Genomic DNA, 6,000 nt, shown 5'->3' on the forward strand with positions numbered 1-6,000 from the left:
GTGCAGGAATTCCCTCCATCAACACAGAAAGGAGAAGTCCCATGGTGATGATATTTTGGCACTTGTAGGCTTTTCCACTGATAGTATAAACCACCGACTCTGAAGATATTCCCATTCAGAAGTACCACCACAACCAAACTGCACATGAAAGGTTTTCACTGCATTTAATTCTACACAGAGAAGTTTACACGCTACTGTAATTTAACAGTGGATAGTTAAAAGGCAGTGCAGAAGTGGAAGCCAAACCCTGGATATGTGTAGGATAGGACATACAGAAAGTTAGTTTTCCAGAGAGATAATGTAATTCACTCTGAAAAATAACATTTGAGTTAGTGCTTGAGCTTAGCCATCCAAAGCCCAAATACTCCTTCTTGGCAGCTGTACCTAAACCAGCAAGAAAGCCTCAAATCCCAGTCTGGCATCCCATTAGCTGTCAGCATGCATCAGTCAGTAGCAGGAATAAGATCCATGTGCCATGGAGAGCTTCAGCATTGAACCTTCAGGGCAACCTCTGCCCAGGTTTCTAACAAAAATCAGGCAGGACCCTGAAGAGCTCCATCATTCAGCAACGTCAGAGCACAAACACTATCTTTCGGTGCTGTTCCATGCAACATTCAGTTAAACACCATAAATCCTGATGTGGATTTTGCATAAGCTTGGGACAACAAACCTGCCCTGAACATGAGGTGTTTGTTTTGAAATGCTGCCAGGCAGGTTGGCCATACCAGCTTTTAAGGATGACTGCACAATCCAGTGAGACTGTGCAGCCAACACAATTGTGGTAGCAGCTTCTTTAATGCTAACTCAAAACACTCAACTTTTGAGAATAGTCACCTCCAGAGAAATCATTGCCACAGCCCACTTGGCCCCACACAGCACCAACACTGCTCAACACCACTCAAAACATAAGACAGAATCAGCCCTCTTCGAAGCACAGTCCATGGAAACACCAGGGTTAAGTTACCACCCGAAACCAAACAAACAGAAATAGAACAGACCTTCCGTCAATGAACATCACACAAAACTGCTGCTATTTACACAGGCCAAAATCTGTCCCCACCTCTGAAGAGCAGCATTCGCAAGCATTGGTATTCACGAGCAGGTGAGACTTCTTTGCCATTTGAACACTCTACTTTTTCAGCACTTGGGAGATTAGATTCATCAGTAATTTAAACACTGGACACAGTACACAGCCATAGGCATTTTTTTCAGCCAACAAACCACTAGAAAGAACACTGAAAGGCTACTTTGAAGGCAAATCACCTTCCTTTTCTTGAATGGCCACTTGGAAAATTTGTGGCTGTTCCACAAAAGATAGAATGAACCTTTTGACTGAGGAAAAGAAGTCAGAGCATTGCAGATTCATTTATACCTCATGGTTTTTGAGGAAACTGTATAGCTTCAATTAAGAGCAAAGCAAAAAAAGACTAGACTTGGAAAAGGTTATGCCACAGCCTTTGCCTACTATGTATAAGCACAGCATATTTTTAGATGAGTCTCTTTTGCATTACAAAAAGATGGGCAGCCATTCCATGTTGGTTTTGTTTTATAAGAGAAGTATAAAACACATGCAGAATTTTGACTGTTTTTTCCCAAGCCCCTAATTGGGGTCTGCAGCACTATTTGCCTTGTCTGAACAGAAAATCATCAGAAGCCTTTCTGGTACAAGATCTATCAAGAGAAATTGCACTGGGATACTAAAGTGAAAGCATTGTCACTTAGGCAACTGAGTAAATTTGCCATCACTCATGAAAGCTACGGTGGCCCATTCAACAGAAAGATATTTTTTGGTATTCAGAAAACAGCATGCAACTCTCCAATTTTGAGGTCTGGTTTTGAAGTCTGTCTGTGAAGTCCCACACAGAAAAGGGTTGACAATGTCTGCTGACAGCTTCTCAGAAGTAAGAAATGTTTTACTTTTCCACCTGCCCCAGACACATTTTCAGTTCTTAGGTCTCACACACAAATGCACACACCCCTAAAACAGGATTTACTTTCATTACAGATTTCTAAACAAGCTTCACATGGACACACTTCCAGCAAGAAAAATAGGGGGGGAGGGGATGTTACTAAAAAAAAACTATTATTTTAATCCATATCCAGAACTAGGGAGTTACTGCACTTCCATTCAGAAAAAAGAGTCCCAGCAATCAGGCTTGCCCTCTTCACCCCAAGGACTGTGAAAGTCAACAGTCAAATATATCAGTTTTCACTCTCCAACTTCTTGCTGCATCCTGGAATTTATATTACTTGTACTCCCACAACCTCTCCTGAAATCAAGCCATGTGTTTTGCATACATTGATTAAGGTGCCAGCTGGATTTAGCTCTTCTGACTGCACTGTCAAATTACTTCAGGCAAGGAGCTGGTCTTTGTCCTGTTACAAGACAGCACTACTGAGGCCATAGTTGTTGCTGCAGGCATCACCTGCAATGATGCTTTCAGATATGTATCAGAAGTAAAAGTCCTGCCATGCCAAATAGTGCCCCAAGGTTGCTGCACCATCTCGTGCTCTGCAACACACAAGCCTGGAGTCCTCGGGGCTGCAATGAGAATCTTGCAAATGCAAAGAAGAGGCAAAACAGTGCTGCACCACTCAGAAACAAACAAGGCAGAGACATGAACTGCACAGCCCTCTGCTAACTTCAGTAAAGTGCAGTACCAAATTCTTTGATATAATGCTGCTATGGAACATTGATTTCAAACAGCTATTAGAAGGTAAAGGTTCTCTGTCTGAAAAAAAAAAAAGGCACTCTGCTGCCACAGTTAATTTCTTCACTGTTCATTTTTGTACATGAAGGAAAAAACGGTGAGAAAGCTGGTGAAGCATCTGAATAGGGAAGAAAAGGCAGGAGGAAGAAGAGAGAAACTGAAACCAGAAAAATGTGGAGGATGAAGGACACAGCACAGGCTGTGAGTCACATTTCCCCAGAGTAACACAGACAGTAAAATCCTTAATATTAACTACAAGTTAAACTACAATTAACAGTTAACTGCAAGGTGGTTTTCCTCCCTTAAACTTTGTGCAAAACTTTACTGCCCTTGGGTCTTCTGCCCCATAAATGTTATATAGATTTACTTTTATCCTCTGATGCACAGCAGAAAGTGGATTTTGACCTTTCCATGTTGTAAAGCGCCACACCAGACAGGCCTGAGAAAATGGTTGAGAACTTTTTTTTTTTTTTTTGGTAGCCTGCATCACCAGAATTATTCAACAGTGCTCAAAGATCTCAAAGACATGGGCCCTGAAAACACTCCAGGAAATAGAACAGGCACCAGGTGTGGGTGTAAAGGAACACAAACGCAACAGCCCGGGTTAATTAATACCAAATACAGGTTGCCTACAACTACTGAGACGCACAGCTTTTGGTATGTCCATTATTCAGAGTAAAACTCAAAGAAAGCATAAAACGTATCACAGGCCATTGGAATCTGGTTGTGCTTTGCCTTAAGAACAAGCCAGAAGCGACAGGAGTTCTGGACAGGAGTTCTGGTTTTTCCTCACAACTCGGGAAATGGTGGAAAAGTGTCCTGACATAGTCTTGTTTCCACTTGTTTGAGCAAGACAAACTAGATAAGAAAAGCTGATCTAGATTCAGAATCAAACCTCACTCAACACTGAATGTACTTAGAGATGTTTGTGTTCAATTTTCAGGCTCATTACTCTATGCCAGAACAAACCAATAACTCTTCAGCACATGTTCTTCCTCAGACATCCACCTGGGCATGAAGACTATGAAAATAAGACCCTTCACTTAAGGATAAGCCTCAGAATATCTTGAAGAGTACTTAATTTACTTCATTCTTAACACCACCACTTTCTTACACAGTAGATTTCCCAGAGTGGTGACCTTACCTCCTCACATGTTTATACAGCACCTGACACAGTACAAGCCTTATCTCAACTGGTGTCTCCTTACATTTAACAGATCCTGCTGTTCCCGTAAGGGGCCAAACTCCGATAACACAATTAGTAAGAGAACACTCACAGCTCAGCAGCAGCATTCAGCTCCAGCAGACCTTGATGGTGCCTGACAAAATCCATCAGCCTGTTCTGACCTGGAAATCACTCTGCATTTACACGGTTTGACCGAGTTCATGGAAACAGTTGTGGCAAGGGCACAGTGTCCTGCTCACAGCAGCCTGAAGACTCTAGTTAGTGGCATTCAACAGGTTCCCACCTAGGATTTCTTTCATGTCCGGTGCAAATAAGCTCCTAGTTAACCTCATCATTTCTCCCCCTTCTGTTCAGAAAGCTTTTAGTTCACCTTCCTCAGATAACACATTTTGGAAAATATCTTATGACTACATCAGGGCCTCAAAGAAAGAAAGATGTTTTACACATATACAGGCAATTCAAAAGTTAACAGAAAATAATTCCCATGGGAGCTCATCAGTTGCCTTGAAGCACATTTTCAAGCTGTAATCAACCAAACCAATCCAGGGGGATGTGACCCGGAATGAAACAGGGGTATTTTCTGGGGTGCCTCTTAGCTCTCCCGAAGAAAAGAAATCTGGCAAAACAAGTGATTCACATCTCGGGATGATGAGGCTGAGGGTAGGGAGCAGCTCGCACTACTCGTTTACAGCTCAACAAAGGAAGCACTGCATTCTGAGAGAGAATAAAGAAATATTGCCAGCTGCTTATCAAGGAATTCCACACCTAATGAGAACATTTTTCACGCACAGTAAAAAAGACCACGAGCATTAAAACCAGGAAACCAAAAGCCAAGCGCCAAGCCCCTGACACCTCAGAGGTCTGTTGCGGATAACACCACCTCTCCAACGGGTGGGTTTGCGCAGGGCCAGCAGCTAGGCACGGCTCCTTCCTGCATGGCCCGCGGGATGGCAGCGCTGGCCGCAGCAGTCCCCAGCCCGTCCGGGCGTCAGGCCGCGTTTCGGGAACCAACGTACCGCGGGCTCCCCTCGGGGCCGGTTAATCATTGACGGCTAAGGCTGCTACCCAACGGCCCTCCGCCACGCTGCGCAGCCCGCTCTCGGCTCCGCTGGTGCCCTAGGGCTGGCCGAGCGGTGGCAGGGGAGGAGTCGTTGCCAGAGCCGGTCCCGGAGCACGCCGGGTGCGGCTCGAGGGGCGGGGGCCGGTCCCGGCTGCAGTCCCCGCTCCGCCAGAAGGGGCCCGCTGGGCTCCAGGTCTCGGCGCCGAGACCCAAAGCGTTTGAGCAGCGGGTGGGGTGCCGCGGGCTCCGCGGCAACCGGCCCCTCTCAACAGGAAACTCCTGGTCCAGCCTGGGACAGACCGGTGCCTTACCTGGCGGGACGCTGCGAGGCCGGGACGCCGCCGCGGCGGCCGGGAGAAAGCTGCGTGCGGCGGGACGCGGCAGAGGCCGGGGGTAGGCGGCGGCGGCCCGGGACGCGGCAGTGGCCGGGCGGCGGCTGGGAGGAGGAGACTGGAGCTGCGTCGCGGCTGTGGCACCGCCGCCCCGCGCGGGACACGCCTCGCGCCCCGCCCCAGACCCGCCCCCGGCAACGGGCGCTGCGCGCCCCGGCCCGCGGCGGGCGCGGAGCTGTCGGCAGCGGGGCGAGAGAGCCGCCTGAGGTACAGCCCCGGCAGCACCACGGGTGTGGTGTGCGCCCCGCTGCCGGAGGAGAAGCGCTCGGTGGGCCGGCGAGCGGTATCCTGGTCCTACAGTGGTCTCTGTTTCGTGCCTGCCCTTCTGGCCGCGTACAAATGAACCCCGTGAGGCGAGCAGACGCCAGGAGCTTGGTGTAGAGACCTTCCATAACTTATTACTGAGCAACAGGAAACTGGCTCCATAAACTACTGAAGCTGTCCATCTGTGAATGCTCGTTCCAGCTAAACTACCAAGACATGGAAGCTTTCCCCAAGCTTTTCAGTAATCAGTGTTTTCAAATCCCTCCTAGGAGCTGCAAAGAAAATAGATTGTCAGGGCTGTTGCAGGGGACTGGACAAGATGACCTTTGTGGGTCCCTGCCAACCTGATGCATTCTGTGTTAACACAAAACTGAAGGAGCAGTAAGT

General features: G+C 47.6%; 1 protein-coding gene across 1 annotated transcript in view; it reads right to left on the reverse strand.

The window, feature by feature from the left end:
• SPATS2L (spermatogenesis associated serine rich 2 like) overlaps positions 1–5,362 on the reverse strand; it is a 92,233-nt gene extending 86,871 nt beyond the window's left edge. The window contains exon 1 of the mRNA XM_054171349.1: positions 5,269–5,362. The gene's annotated coding sequence lies outside the window, so the exon portion shown is untranslated. The remainder of the gene's footprint in view (positions 1–5,268) is intronic.
• Between the last annotated feature and the right edge of the window lie 638 nt (positions 5,363–6,000).

This window comes from Dryobates pubescens, chromosome 2, assembly GCF_014839835.1.
Source record: "Dryobates pubescens isolate bDryPub1 chromosome 2, bDryPub1.pri, whole genome shotgun sequence".
NCBI classification, from domain to species: domain Eukaryota; kingdom Metazoa; phylum Chordata; class Aves; order Piciformes; family Picidae; genus Dryobates; species Dryobates pubescens.